The sequence below is a fragment of the Cricetulus griseus genome, chromosome 4 (assembly GCF_003668045.3).
Source record: "Cricetulus griseus strain 17A/GY chromosome 4, alternate assembly CriGri-PICRH-1.0, whole genome shotgun sequence".
In the NCBI taxonomy this organism is placed as follows: Eukaryota; Metazoa; Chordata; class Mammalia; order Rodentia; family Cricetidae; genus Cricetulus; species Cricetulus griseus.
The window spans coordinates 153,434,988-153,450,806 of record NC_048597.1 but is presented as its reverse complement, the minus strand read 5'-3'; the positions used below and the strand labels follow the sequence as shown (position 1 = coordinate 153,450,806).

Sequence of the window (15,819 nt, the reverse complement as noted above, 5' to 3'; positions counted from 1 at the left end):
CAGCAGAGGAGTCGGCAAATTACCAGGATATATACCAGCATCAGGAACAGGAGATGGCTCTCAGGGTGAAGAAGCATCCATAGAGGGCAGTTTGAAGCATGTGGGTGAGCTTCTGGGGTCTTTGATAGGAATTTTATCTATTTGAGAGACTGGCCACTAATAGACAGATAAAAAAATGTAGAAATAACTCAAACTTGGGTAAAAAGTGTAAACTGATTTAGCGTCATCTCTATAATCTAAGCAGCCCTCTCCAGTTACAGTGGAAGAAGCCAACCCAAATAAAAAGAAAACATAAGATGCCACCTGGAAAGGAAATCACTGCAAACAACAATGAGACATTTGAGGGAGAGAGACAGAGGGAGAGAGAGAGAGAAAGAGAGAGAGAGAGAGAGAGAGAGAGAGAGAGAGAGAGAGAGAGAGAATCTGTCTCTGTTGGTTGAATCTTGACTATAAGAACCATGGCAGATCTGAAGCTTCCTTCCCACACTGTTATTTCCCCTCAGTGATACTCATTTGGAACAAAAGTAGGGGAGAAGAGAGAACCCTGAGGATGGAAGCATGTCTCAAAACAATAAAAGGAAGAGAAAGAAAGCTGAGAATCCCTGGGATCTGCAAGAAGAAGGGAGAAGTCACAGTAGTAAGTAATTTAGTGCCAGAAATGCTGGCCACAGGCTTAGCCATCTGCCTTTGTGATTGAGACCAATGATAAAATGAAACGTTCCCAGTGTGGGCGACCACAGTAGACCTAGAGACAAATTCTGTCTTTTTCATTCTCTAACTCTTTTCTTTGAGACAAAATTCCCAATCCTCAGTTCCCCGCCTACAAAGTAAGGAGAGTAAATACAATGGTGATGACAATGTCATGTACCTTTCATGGCTTCAACACAAATCATGTGCCTAATACAGGATTTGATCTTTTTCTGCACATTTGTTTAGAGAAACGATGGTTCTTAATTAGGAAACATTAATTTCCTGCATCCAAGTGGTTCACTAAAGATGCAGTATCCCAGCACCTATTTGCAAAAATCCTAGCTGTCTGGGCTACTGAATAAACCTTGGGTAGTAGAATATTCTCTATGCCAGGTCATGGGAAGCCTCTGTCAGTAGTTTTCCAGACTAGTGGGCAATCTACAGGGTGCCATTTAAAATCAAGAAACTCAAATGAGACCCAAAGGAGGGAAATCTGCTAATGAGCCCATCAAGTTAAAGAGGTAAGAGTGTTGGCTTCTAACCATCTGTCTTGTTCTGGCAGAGTGTGCTGTCCAGATCCCAGACCCTGCGTCTCCTCCAGAACCTGCCAATGCCATCGATTTCTATTAATCTGATGGAGCATTCATTACCCCAACAACCAACCTGCCACTGTTTGCTTAGCTTGCATGAAATCAGAGCTCCACAAAAATCAATGTGTGAAATCTTTGTATCAACATATAAGAAATCCAAAGGTTTGTGCTGGTGGTAGCAGGATTTTAGACAGATTAAAACTGACAAACTGGCATGTTCCGTGGTGGTGGCAATGATGAGGTGTGGCACCGTGTCAAAGGTTTGGAAAACAGCCTGCTAAGAAAGAAACGAATGACTGTTGCAGGGGAGGGAGAATGATGCATCTGGATTATTGAGAGGACATTTGGATGATGTTCTGATGGCTTATGTTTCAGAAGCGACTTGAAATCAGTAGGGAGATTTCAAGCTCTGGCAGAGCACAGCTGTCCCCTAGGAACTCATGAGTAAAGATGAGCGGTTAATGGCTTGAGCAAGGTCACCGTGGGCAGAGGTTATGCCAGGACAAAATGGTGGAACCTTGGTACGTACTTTCAGCAGTCACTGAACATGCCACAGGCAGAGGACTCACGTCTTATTGGTCCCATAGCCTCTTATCCCAAAAAGTGAGAGTGGGGACTCTTTCCATTCAAACATCTAGACGCCTGTGTGAGGATCTTGCTTCCTCAGGAGCCTAAGGAGGGTGCAGGACTAGAAGTTCCACACGGCTAACTCTGTGCACTTCAATTTGTAAGACACGTCTTCACCCTGACCTCAAGAGTCCTGTAAACAAAGGCAATGGCTAACGTAATGAAGAAGAAAAAACCCCTTTGAAAAGCCTCCTCTCAGCATCGAAGCACAGCATTCCAAAACCGTGACAGAATTTTTTTTTTTTTAATTTTGATTCCCATGTCTCACAACATACTGTAGGCCATCTGCTTCCAATATCAGGGGCCGTGGAGTGTATGCTTCAGGAATGAAACTCTTCCTTTAAGAATAGTAGCCAAGAAAGGTAACTAGCTTGCTCAGGAGGGAAAATAAATCCCCAGCAAAAAGTCAACAGTGGGCCTGGGGATGTAGCACTGTAGCTGAATGCTGCAATGAACACCACTCACTAGTGCTGAAAATAAAAGCCGACAGTACACATGTGTCAAAATCAAACTGAAATAAACTGGGGTGAAGCATGGAAGACGATGTAGAGGAAAGAGGCAAAGCAATGGACTCAGGCTTGAGTTTGAATCTTATACCTGGCACACACTGGTTGTATATTAATCAGTGTAGGACTCTAGAGGAGTTTTTTTTCTTCATTTGTATTTGGTGAGAAAAAAGGTATGAAAGGTCTAACACTTTGTCTAAGACACAGTCAGTAGACTGTGTGTGTTTTTCTATCAGATCATTTGTCTATGCCCACTTCTCTAAAAATGTACATTCTAGAAACAAGATGGTTGGAAACACATTGACTATCAATGGATGCATGGTACATCCAAGCCAAAACTTTTCACTTCCCAGAGTAATAGGGCACAGCTGAGTAAGTACAGCTGACAAAGGTCTGTTGTCACTTGTCACTGTCACTTGACGGGGTGAGTTGTCATTTGCCATTGGCTGACAGACCAGCAAACCCTTGTCTGGTTGGTTCCTTTTGTGATGGGTGTCAGTTTGGTTACCTGTCTACCAACACAATAAAAATCACCAGCAAACTTAGTAATGTAACCAAGCTTGTTTACAAATTTGTAATTTGGGTAGGACTTAGACAGGAAACCTTACCTCAGTTCTGTTCTGTGCCACACAGGACTCATCAACTAAATGCATAAATTTAGTCCTGCTCCATCATGTCTTCCTCAGATAGTTAGTAACATGGCAATCTATATCGACAGGGAGCTCAGCTGAAGCCCATTTCTTTCAGCATGGTCCTGTCTATGTGGATAGCTAGTTTTTCTACAGTGTAACAGCAAGCTTACAATGGCCACATCTTGAGACAAAGAGAACCAGGTATACTTGTATTGCTGTCTCTGACCTGCCCTTGAAGGTCATAGTACCCTTTGGTCATACACCATAAGTTGAAGCAGTCACAAAGGCTTGCCCGGGTTCATGAGAGAAGACATAGGCTCCACCTTTTATGGGAAACTACATGTTTCTGGAGGACTGACCACGGGAAATGTTTCTGTACAATGCCGATGGGCATGTAATCTGCCATGCCTCTGATTAGCACTTAACCCAAAGCTTTATTGCTACCTTCCCAGAGCCGGGGCTTGCTTCCTCCTCTTCATTTGGTTTTCCAGTTGATCTCTTCTTACACCCTAGAATAGTGAATTCCAATCTAAAAGTGGGAAAGAAAATTATGACCATACCCCTATCCTGTTTTTTTGTTTTTGTTTTTGTTTTCTGTCAACTTGACAAAACTGGAGTCATCTGGGAAGAAGAACCTCATTTGGCAAAATTCCTTCATTCAGATTCCCATAGGCATGTTGGTGGGGCATTTCCTTGATTCATGATTGAAATGTAAGGGCCAAATCCACTAGTGGATGTGGTAGCGACACTCATGATGGGTGGTTATAGTCAGTATAAGAATGTGGTCCAAGGAAGCCATGGGGAACAGTCTTTCTTCATGTTCTCTGCTTCTGTTCCTACTTCCAGATTCCTGTCTTTAGTTGTTGTTCTTACTTCACTCAGTAATGCACTGTGACATGGAACTGAAAGACAAATAAACCCTTTCCTCCCCAAGATGCTCTTGGACATAGTATTAATCACAGCAATGGAAAGCCAACTAAGACAACCCCAATCTCAACTTCTTTCTAAAACCTTCTATGACTTCTAATGTACATTGGAATAAACTTTAAACCTCTTAATCCAAGTACTCAGTGGTCCCATGTTTTATGATATGGATGCAACTTTGAAGCCCGTGCTCATCTAAGCCAACATATGCATACTAACAGCTCAGTGAATTGTATTGTATTTTGCAGAGGTAAATTCGTGAGACCAAAAAGCCACAGTCCTCCTATGCTTCAGAGCCCATCAGACCATGGTTAAAGTCACAACTCTACATTAAGCTTCTAAAAATGAGTCTAGAAGCTCTGTGTTGAAATTGCTGAGAGGATTGACTAAAATAATGCACACAATACCTGGTACAGAGTGGACTTTCAATAAACATGATTATCTCTCTCCTTTTTTCTATTTTGTCATCTGTATTTGGGGAAATCCTTTCCTAGCAGGCTCTGGATTGGATTCCCAGACCAGAGCCCCTGTGTGCCTCTAGCAGTCCATGCAGGAGCTTTCAGGGTGATGAAGCCTGTGAAACCCTCTGGCTTCATTTCACTAGCCACAGAAACCCACATCATGACTTGGCAGCATGGAAGCACAGGCTGTATTTCCCACAATCCTTTAGTCTGGGCACCTTAACCAGCTTATCATTTGGCCACAAGAAGTGCTGCATGCCTTTGGAAATAATTGTGGCCTTGTGGTTTGCATTCCACAGATCCACACTGGGTTGGGCAAATGTCAAAAGCTCTTTTGCCACAGTCCATATGAGCACCCAGTGGTTTCCCTCTCTGGCTCCTGAGTGTTTAAAGCTTATTTAAAAGTTTCCCACCAATTCTAGAATCCTTTCTTGCTACTTCTGCTATTCTGCCATATCAGTACACTTATTAATTCATTTAAATGTATTCCTTTCAAATTGGATTTCCATTTAGTAGATGATTTACTTAATCAATAGGAAGTGTCCAAAAATTGCAACAGCCCCATTTCCAATAATTTATGGGGTCTTGAAAGGTCATTTATCCCATATAAATCAGAAGCAACAGGTTCATGGCAAGCAAGTCAAGTCATTAGATTTAACATTTCCAGAAGTTATATGTACTGACAATTGTTCAACATCACAGCACACTCAAGTTTTAATGGTGTTATACCAAAGTGACTCTTCACTCTATTGCTTTAATGCATCTCCTGGAATCACATAAGCCATCTATCCACCCATGGTCTCTCCTGTGACAGGCTGTTACAGGAATATGAGACACCATGGCTTATGGAGACAGACAGTGTGGGTTCTCACTTTCAAAGGCCCAAATGACATCCCTGAAGGAGGTGGGGACTAAGAATGGCAGCTTACCTTGTCTTCTTCCCCAAGTCACAATCTCTCTCTTCTTCCATAAAACCTTTCCTAATCTAACTCCATTTGATTTGCTCTGTTCACTCCTGAATATGATCGTTTAAACCTTTATTTAGCTTCTCCTATTTGACTGCTCATTCATTATTACTTGTCATTTACTTTTTATTTTACTAATCCTGTGAAAGTATTATTCTTCTGTTTCCAAAATGATAACACTGAAGCTCAGTGAGAGTGAGCTTACCTAAGCTTGAATAGTGAATAGAGTTCAGGTCTGGGCTGGGCAGCAGAACTATCTGTCTCCAAAAATTCCCAAGACCACCTCCCTGCCTATCCCAGTTTCTTCTTGTCTTGCTAACCAAATGCTCTAACTGGTTTCACATTTATAGTGACTGAAAACTTGACCTTGTCTGTAGTTTTCCATGGGCCTTTGTGCTCCTTTTCTTCTGCACTGGCTTCTGCTATTTGTTACACTAAGGTCGAAAAAGACAGAACACACATGGTTAGTGATCCCTGCAAAGCCACTTTTGTATATTAGAAGGGACAGAAAACCTGTACTCTCATAATTTGAGGGCCAACCCATGACTTCTTTTCTTACATATGTGGCCTTCCTTTGATTGAGCTTTCTTTATCTTTAAAAAGTGAGAGTTATAAAGCCTGGCATAATGACACATGGCAGGAGAATTCTAGCACTTCTGAGGAGGCAATGGCAAGAAGAGCAGGAGTTCAAGGCCATCCTTGGCTACATAGTAACCTTAGGACCAGCCTGGGCTACCGGAGCTGGTATTTTAAAAGCACAACAGGTATAATCCTAGGTAAAGCACCACAAAAACATTTCCAGTCAGCTTTCCAGTCCCCTCTCAGAGCATATTATTCTCAGAAATGGATACGTCACATATACTGACTTCAGAGTCCTGGGATAATAGTGCCCCCCAAAAGTACTTTTAGTCCCAGCAAAGCAACCTCAGAGCAGCTTGGTGTTCTGGCCTGAGTTCCTGCTGGGTGGTAAGAGCCAATCAGCAAAAGCCTAGAGCTGTTCCTCCCCTGAACAATGGAAACGTGGAATGGTGTGACTGGCAAGGTGCCAGGCAGCTGTTCTGTGAGTCCTTGGAGGATAGCGATGGTCTCATATTGCAGAGAGGGATTTAGTTAAACCTGAGGAAGTATTTCCTGAGTATAGTCACTGTGAGACTCTGGAATGTAAGGTTAAGAAAGGCTAGAATGCCTTTCTTTGGGAACATAGAAAAATGAAGGGGGGGAGAACCCTCTCCCAATCAATCTATGTGAGTGCTGTGCTGCCAAGAGGCAGGAAGATGGATTCATTGCTTTGGGAGCAAGGCGTCACAGGTATTGAGAAACGAGGTCTGTTTCTTGTCTCCTCTCACCTTGCATAATAGAGTACTCTTCAGTGCTCCTGAGAAGCACCACTGTGGGCCTCACCTGCTCTGATAATCACCACATGACTCTTCCCTCTCTTTCCCTCCCTCCCCAAGCATCTTCTTCAGCTCTTTATCAGCATAGTTTAAGTGTGCTGATTCTGTAGCCTTCAGTTTAGTCCGGAAGTGGTGCTCCCAGCAGCAAGAGAGCAACCCCAGTGAAAACTTCAGGTGTCCAAACAGACCATGAAATACACCATGGAAATGTTACTGGAGCTGCCTTCCCAGGCTTGCCTCTGTAAGCAAGCAGCACTTAACTGTGGGTTTTTCTTTGCAACTGCATCCCCTGCATTCCATCTGTTCATTAACAGCAAATACACCGTATTGGCTTTGTGAGGAAGGGTATACAAAGCCTTGTACTTCATTGCCTTACTCCTGCCAACAGAGAATACATGTAATTAAAAGTCATTGGGAAATCCTCCAAATGAAAGATAAATGAAGCTTTTGAAAGGTTCAGTATATGTGAGGCCTGGATCCACAGAATCATTAACCTTTAGAATCGTGGAAGTTGCCAACACAAGGGTAAAGATGTGGCTTTCTATAAACAATGTGGTGAGCATGCTGATGAAATTTCCAACCCCACATAATCACTCTCAAGCAACTTCACTCTTTCAGGTGTTTCCAACCTTCTCACCATCCCAGGAGAAACAGTTGGTCCAGGCTGGTGTTGAGAACAATGTGCTGATGCTGCAATCTAAGCCAAAACTCTCAGTTTCCAAGACTTGATCTTTATCTACTTCAAAGTCAGGGTCACTTAACTGTAGTTTTAGATCATGGAACAATACCGTTTGCTGGTTTCTTCACAATGACATTAAAATAGGTATTCTTGGTGTGGGATCTTTGGGACGTTTCAGGAGCCTTTGAATCTATAAAATGCATGCTCAAAGTAGAGGTCAAGAATCTGTTTTACAAAATGACTGGAACTAAAAGTGCTTTAAATATCAGATTTCAAAAACAATCGGAATATGTTTGTTTGTTTGTTTGTTTGTGTACAGAAAACTTTGGGACAGCAACCATGTCTAGATATATAGTCATTTGTGTATTATGTATACTTTACATGGTCTAAAGATAGTTTGACATGGTTCTTTCCATAATTTTGCACATGAAACTAAATTTCACAGAATTTTCCACTGATAACTCTATGCCTATGATCCAGTCCTTTGGATTCTGGAGTATCCTGGATTTCATCTTTGGATGAGAGATGTTCGGACTACATTGTGTTTAGTTGCTTATTTCTGGAGAGGGTTGAAAGCTTTCTCCATCTTCTCTTGGGAGGATGAGAAGAAGTTGTGATTTAAAACATAAACAGTTATTGCCTTAAAGGCAAACTGTGTTCAACTACATCCTTTTCAACCAAACATGAGTCTCCAAGTCACAGAGATCTCTCATTGGTTTGCCAAGCTTCCTCTGCCTGCTATCAGTTGAGCCTGAGTTGGAGCTTTGGTCACCAAGCAAGTCAGCGGGTTTGTCAGTAGAAGTAGAAGTACAGGGCAGATCTAAAAGAATATCTCCAGGCCCTAAAGAGTTTCTTGACACTCTTCCAACTCCATGTTTCTAGAATTCAATAAAACATGACCCGGAAAGGGGAGTTACTGGCCATGTAATAGGCATTCCCTTCCTATTTTCCTTTCAAGGGAAAATGTCATTCTCATTGTTTTCCTGGTTTAGGAATCTGATTGGTAGAGAAGGACATGCAGTGTATTGGCTACAGAGTCCCCTAGCTGTGGTCTGGGTAGCTGGGATCTGGGTCAGGATGGTTAGGTGGGATGCACAAAATTGGTCTTTGAAAATTCAGCTGACACTTTTGTAAAATTTCTTTGCTGCAGCTGGTCTGTAGTCCATCCCTGTTGGGAAGGGCTTCATGTTAGTTATTGTTACTACAGTGGATTTTTAAAAAAATACCATGGCCAAAAGAAATTTGTGAAACTAAGGGTTTATTTTGGCTTACAGTTCCAGAGGGAGAGTCCATAACGGTGGGGTGGGGGTGGAGGTGGGGGCAGTTGGAGCAGAAGGTTGAGAGATCATATCTGCAAAGACCAGACACAAAGTGAAGAATGAAGTAGAGCTTGGGCAAGGCTATAAACTCTCAAAGCTTTACCTACCTCCTCCCCCCACTGCAGTGATTACTCCCTCTGGTAAGGAGTCACTTCCTAAAGGTTCTTAGCCTCCCCAAAAAGTACCACCAACGGGGACCACATGTTCAAATACTTCAGTCTATGGGGATCATCTCTTATTCAAATGACCACAAACTTTATGTATCTTTTAAATTGGCATCTGCATTACCACTTTTTAAAATATTTGATATCCTAACTGAAGTTTACCTTCCGTCCTCTCCTCCCAGTACCGCCTTCCACCTCCCCTCCACCTCCATCCCCTCCTCCTCCTTTTCTGTTCAGAAAAGGTCAGGCCTCCCATGGGTATCGACAAAACACGGCATATCAAGGTGTAGTCAGACTAAGTTCCTTGCCTTGTATTAAGGCTGGGAAAGGCAAACCAATATGAGGAATATGTTTCCCCAAAGCCAGTAAAAGAGTCAGAGACACCCTGTGCTCCCACTGTTGGGAGTTCCATAAGAAGATCAAGCTACATGACTGTCATATATATGTGGAGGGCTTAGGTCTGTCCATTCAGCCTCCCTTGTAGTCAGTTCAGTCTCTGTGAGTTCCTATGAGCCCAGGCATAATGACTTTTCTTTTTTATGTTTCAGGGGAAGGAGTACTAAGAGAGGGTAAACCACCTGTATTTTTAATATTTGCGAGTTCTATTGCCTTTGTCTTCATCAAAGAGCTAAGAATTGATTTGACCACTGTCTCCACCTGCTGACTCTTTTCCCACTAGGCTTTGCTAAGAAGAGAGCTTCCAAAAAACAAAATTGTCCCCAATAAGCTATTGTAGTGAGGACACTCCATCTGTGTCCAAATCATCTCCTCCCACTGGGCATCATACTCTGAGCATGGAGGACACGGGGTGTCCAAGGAATGACAGAATCTATAGTCACGGCTTAGATCCACAGGCACAGGAGATCAGTGGAAAATTACAACCAACCCCTGTTGCTCACTGGAAGAAACTACAAAAGCCTAATGTGAGGGAGGCATCAAATAAAGTAACTTAATTATTAATTAGCTAATTTGTTCAAAAAATGTTAACATTCTTACCATGTAGGCAGCTCGATGGCACCACATGAGCCACAGTGGGAGAATCTGTTCTCAAGGCACTCTCAGAGGCACTGTACACATGCCTGGAGAATTGAAATGCAAAATGCCCAAGGCTAGCTAGGTGCAAATAGTAAGTGCTATAGGAATTTAACAGGGGGAAAGGTCTTTGGAAATGGGGGTGGCCATGAAGAGTTTTACAGAATGCTGAGAATAGAATGCTTTAGATAAAAAAAAAAAAAAAATTGAAGAAGGAGGTGATAAAGGACACTCCTGAGCCAGGAGGGGAAATGGGCATAGCTGTGAAATGTTGGGTAACCCTAATCAACCCAGAGTGGGTCCAGAGCTAGTGTGAAAGACAGTGGCACTCAGAAGGTTCAGATATCCTCAGGCAGGCAAGAGTTTCCAAACCTCCCTAGTGGAAACAACTTTCAAGTGTTTCCCACTTCCCCTGCCCTTTTTTCTTTCCCCCTCTCCCACCTTCGCTTTCTTTCATTTTACTCATTTGGTTTCAAATAATGGTAATTAGTTATTTCTAAGATTCACACAACTAGAAACATCACTTACAGTCCACTCCGTGTTGCACTGTGGGGTATACTTGACATCCGTTTTCTTTTATGACATTTCATTTACCCTGCTTGGTAATTGTACTATTCCCTTATTTATTTTTAACATGCCTACTACTAATTTACCTCTAGACTGCCCTGGAGGGCAGAATCTTCTCTGAGCTTTTGAACAAACATAGCAGGCTCTGTGTTGTCCATGTACTTGGAGAACTTCCATAATGCCTGGAGCTGGCACTACTCAGATACATGCTTCTAGGTCTACTGTAGATATCCCAGCATTGGAAACTTTTCACCCCACTTCTGGTTGTTTCTTTCTTTATTGGGTTTATTTAATTCTCCATGTCTTATGTACTCCTTTGGTAGGGCACATCCCCTTTTAAGAGGGAATACAATGAGATTACATTTTTGAGAGAGCTTTGTTATTTGGAAACTTTGCCTCTACTTGGACTCTGAACAGAGAATCTTTGGGTACAACACATTCTCTCTCAGGACAGTGAAGGGAGTTTCCTGAAGGCTCCAATTTGCTACTGTCACAAGAAGTTCCTATCTGTGCTCTGTGGTGTCACCCTGGTAGTACCTCTAGAAGACTATAGGATGTTCATATGTTTTCTTTGAGTGAGTTCACTAATTTGGATGGATAGTTACAGACACTTCTGTCTGGAGACTTGTGTCTTTCTGTTCTGGAAGTTCTTTTTTATTGGACTCTCTTTTTCTTACTTCTGTCTTCTTCATTCTCCCTTTCTGAAATTCCTTGGTATCCTAATGTTAAGGAGCCACATAACCTTTGTGTTTTTTTTTCTTCTAAATCTCTGACCTTTGCTCTATATGCCCAGCCTTGCTTCTAATCTTTATACAGGATCCCTTGTCTGCTTTCCTTTTAATTCTTTCTGTAGTTCTTAGTGGTTGGTATCTTCCTTCTTTGTTCACTGCTCCTTCTGCTGCTCCTGGAAGTGTCTCTGTTTACTTTGAGTTTCTTTGTCCAATTAATTTATTTTGGTCTCTGAATTTTCACACACACACACACACACACACACACACATACACACACACACACGTGTGTGTGTGTGTGTGTGTGTGTGTGTATTTTGTGTATGTATGTGTATGCATATGTATATATTATATATGCATATATATTCTAACATAAGGTGATATTTGATATCTACACAAAGGACCATCACAGTCATCTCTTTTAGTCATGGACAGGACTTGTCCCCTGGTGAGTTTCCTTGCAGGTTAATACAAAAATCTCTAAATCTATTATTTAAGAGCTAATAATCTGAATTCCTCCTCCTTAAAGGGGACTCACCAAGCTCTTGGCTGGTGCAGGGTAGGGCGGTACAGGGCACAACTTATCTTGGAGCACTGCATGAGCCTAATAGAAAAAGAAATAATGAGATCTTCATTGTCCCATGTGTGACTTTTTCTTCAATTCCCTATGTTTTCAATAACAGCCCCCACACACACACAGACACACCAGCTCTCCTCAGCATCAGTCCATGTGTAGAGTTCCCTGCTTCCTCCTCCCAGAGAAGATGAGGCAGGGACAGCTCCTTCTCATTTGAGGTTTTAAGGTCTTGTCTTCCTCTTAGTGCTCTCTCTAGTCCTTAACCCCCAAGGGTATATTATAAGGCAGCTGTGACTTCAAGTCTTCTATCTAGTACTAACTCAGCTCCCATTGCTGTTCCAGCTTCCGAGTCTTTGAGGCATTTTTTTCTGGATCTCACTTTTAGTCTCTGATTGTTTGGATATTTTGTTGTTTGTTTACCCGTTCTGTGTTTTGTTCTTATGCAACTCAAGCTATCCTTGAACACACTATGTAGCCAGAGATGATATTGATGACCTCAAATACTGGGTTTAGAGGCATGAGTGATCCAATTCCTGCAATACTGAGGATTGAACCTAGAGCTTCATGCATGCTAGGGCAAGTACCCTACCCATGGAGCTAGATCCCCAGCCATAGTCTCTTGAGAATTTGAGTACTTTCCCTTTCTGGTGCTGTAGTCTATCGCTTTGAACAAGAACTCAGAATACTTATAAACAAAAGCTTCCCATGTGAAACTTAATAGCTCTTACAATACAGACATACTCTTCTTTTCATCTGCAGAAAAGGAAGTGTCTCTGTGGATATGCAGACTTGTGTTATAGTCAGGAAGTCCACAGCATCACATACCGGGGCAGTGCCCACCACATTCTGCTGTAATTAGGGACTACTGAAGGTTTTGAAAAGGAGACATGGGAAGAGCAGGAGTTTTAGAAAATGGGCCTTTACAAAATGGTGTAAGTGATAAATTGGACATAGGATGGGCTGCAGGAAAAAAAAGACAAGAATAGAAGCTGTTTCAATGGCTGAGCCTAAGATAATACAGCCTACAGAAGGAGATGAGGGCCATTCGTTCATTCAACCATTTATATTTATAGAGAAACCATTAAGTACCAGGCATTTTGCCAGACACTGGATTTGTAACTGTGGCAGGTTGTATTTTCTAAGCACGACCTCATGAATATACCCATCCCACATGCTCTTCTTGTTCTGTGATGCTAGCCCTCTTCTATAAGGGTGAGAGTGGGGTCATGTTCCCTCCCTATCAGCTCTGGGGGCATTTATGACAGATGGGGTACTATGTGCCTGGGTTAGGTAGCAAAAGACAACACAGTACTTACCCACTTTCAGCATCTCTTGCGAAGATTGCCTTTAGACTTTCAAGTGGACATGTAAGATCTGATTGACACTGAGATTCCCAGGAAGGAGTAGCCATGAGAAGAGGCAACATAAAGGAGAGATGTCCAAAAGGGCTTGAGGTGTTTCAGCTATCTCAGTCTGGCAGGACACACGTGAGTGATCACTATCTTGGGTGACAACCCCAGCCTTCTGGCTGTGATCTGATAGTAGCAGTGGCTGAGAAATAGGTGGGATCAGTTAAGCTTTAGAATCAATCATAAGACATAACAATAATGATACATACTGTTTTAAGAAGCAGGATTTCTGGGTGGCTTCTTATGTGGCCTCAAGGAAGATTGAACAAGTGAGTGTTGTTTGGAATGATGGTTCTCAGGTCCCCTGTGCTGAAACTGTAATTGAAATTCTGTCAGCATAGGGAGGAAAGGCAGGTGGGGCTCAGGAAGGTGTTTGTGAGAGGGGTGAAGGATGGCTGCCTGAAGTGCTTGCCAACTGTGTCCTGGAAATGGAGAGGAAAGAATAAACAGACAAATACAACAGCAAATGCGAAAGATTCCACAGAATTTGAGGACCACTTCGCTAAGAAGCACAGAACAAAGGAAGCCGGGTTATCCATGGCATATACTACTTGCTTATTCTTGAAAAGATATCTACTTGCAATGGCTACTGCCTGTATAGTCTCATTTGCTTCGTATAAATTAACTTGATTTGAAATGGATCAACTTGTAAAGTGGTCCGTAAGAGTTTTCATTGGTAGAGTTAAAGCAGAGCCTGGAACATAGAGATATGCTATTGATGCCCTCTAATAACTAGCTCATGAACTTCTCTCTTGGGTGACATCAAAAGGATCAGCCACCAGAATCCCACAGTGTGGCATGACTTTATCTGTGATGGGATGGGTGCATGGGACATCCTCTTGACACCACCATGAGGTCAGGCTCCAGTGCCTCCCTGTTACATGTTTTCCTATGTTAAGATCAAGGAGACTCACACCATAGCTCCTTAGTTTATTTACCCCTTTGCACTAGCCTATCAATGAGTGGGTGAGTAGGAAGAGCAGGGTGGATATAGTTACTGAGAGGAGAAATAAGCTTTTTCCCAGAAAGGGGCTTCTGAGTATGCTCTTCTGGTTGGGAGTAAGACGGTGAGTTAATTAAGAGAAAGCACCTAATGACAAGCAAGGAAAACACCCCTGATTGTGTGGCACTCTTTGTGAGTGGAATCTTCCAGCTCATTCTGCCTAAGAGGCTTGATGATGACACAGAATCTCTCACAGTGAATGGCAGGGCAGGGGCATCCATAATGCATGCATAGCCTGTAACCTTTTGACCATTTTCAATGGTCCTCTGCTACAGAAAGGTACATGTGGGCAAGCATCCAGACATCCCTGGAAAATGTAGGTGTTTGCAGGATGGCATGTCCTTGTTGTGTGTCCCTCCCTGACACCTTGTGCATGAGCAATGCTTTTTTCCCTGAAACACACACACACACACATCTTGTATTCCATGCTTGGACTATTCTTTCATCCTGGCTTTTCCCTGTTTTTCTTCTTCCTTGTGTACATGCTCACCCTCTGCAGCAGACTTCACTGAGACTGATAAGAACAGTAGATAGAGACTGGTGAGATAGTTTTAAGTCAGGGACCCTAGAAGCATTTATAATTTGTGTCCTTGGCCAAAAGCTGGGAATGTCCCTGGTTCTGTCTTACACGAGTCCTCCCAGAATGCTAGGAGGAAGCTCTGACTTCTGACCTGGTTTCTTGTTATTTTCATCCCTCTTATTTTTTTTAAATTTGGGGATTTAGTATTGTCTGTGGAGGTCAAGGGACACTTTGTGGAGTTGTCTCTGTCCTTTTGTCTCTACAAGGGTTCCTGGGGTCAAACTCAGGTCCTCAGGCTTGTACAGAAGATGTCTTTACTCATCAAGCCATCTTGTTGGCCCCCTTCTTTCCCCTTTTACACAACATAAATGAGTATCCTTGCTGGCAAGGACATGAGAGGCACTGAAATTCCTTATGGATAGGCACACTGGACCGATTAGCTGATCTCCCACCCTGTTCTTTAGTAACTCTAGGTAGGGCCTTAGTAACTCCAGGTAGGGACCTGCAATGATATCCAGTTTCCTTCGTCTGAGCTCATCTTTATTCTCTCTTAAGCTCCTACCTATAATCCTATAGCAAAACCTTTCTGAAGACTCACTCTTCTGTGGTCCATGGATTTCATTCTTCAAATCCATCAAACAAGAATCAAGAACCATTGTCTTAGTGAGACCCTTGTGTGACTGTGACCTTTCAGCACCCTAGATTCTATCCACCTGAGAGTAAGAAGCCTCTGTTGAGCTCAAGAAACCCCACTTTTAACCATTTCAGTAGAATTGATTGCTTGTACTAGACCATGGGCAGTGAGATCTATGAGCAATGGGTATGTACTTTACACTCAGTTAGTATTAACAGATGTATACATCTGTTAATTCTGTGATTTGGGGCATGGGAATTGTACTATTTTCCCAGGGCTGATGTGATAAAACACTTTACATAGGGATGATTTTAAAAAATAGGAAGTTATTATCTTACAGGTCTGGAGGCTAGAATTGTGAAATCAATGTGTTAGGAACTCTCTTCTTTCTTAGAGGA

General features: G+C 42.5%; 1 long non-coding RNA gene across 14 annotated transcripts in view; it reads left to right on the top strand.

Moving 5' to 3' along the window:
* Positions 1–4,416, top strand: part of LOC103162770 — a 163,133-nt gene extending 158,717 nt beyond the window's left edge. For all 14 annotated transcript variants that reach the window (XR_004769601.1, XR_004769602.1, XR_004769600.1 and 11 more), the window contains 2 exons: positions 504–637; positions 1,253–4,416. This is a non-coding gene — a long non-coding RNA (uncharacterized LOC103162770). The remainder of the gene's footprint in view (positions 1–503; positions 638–1,252) is intronic.
* Positions 4,417–15,819: the final 11,403 nt, after the last annotated feature.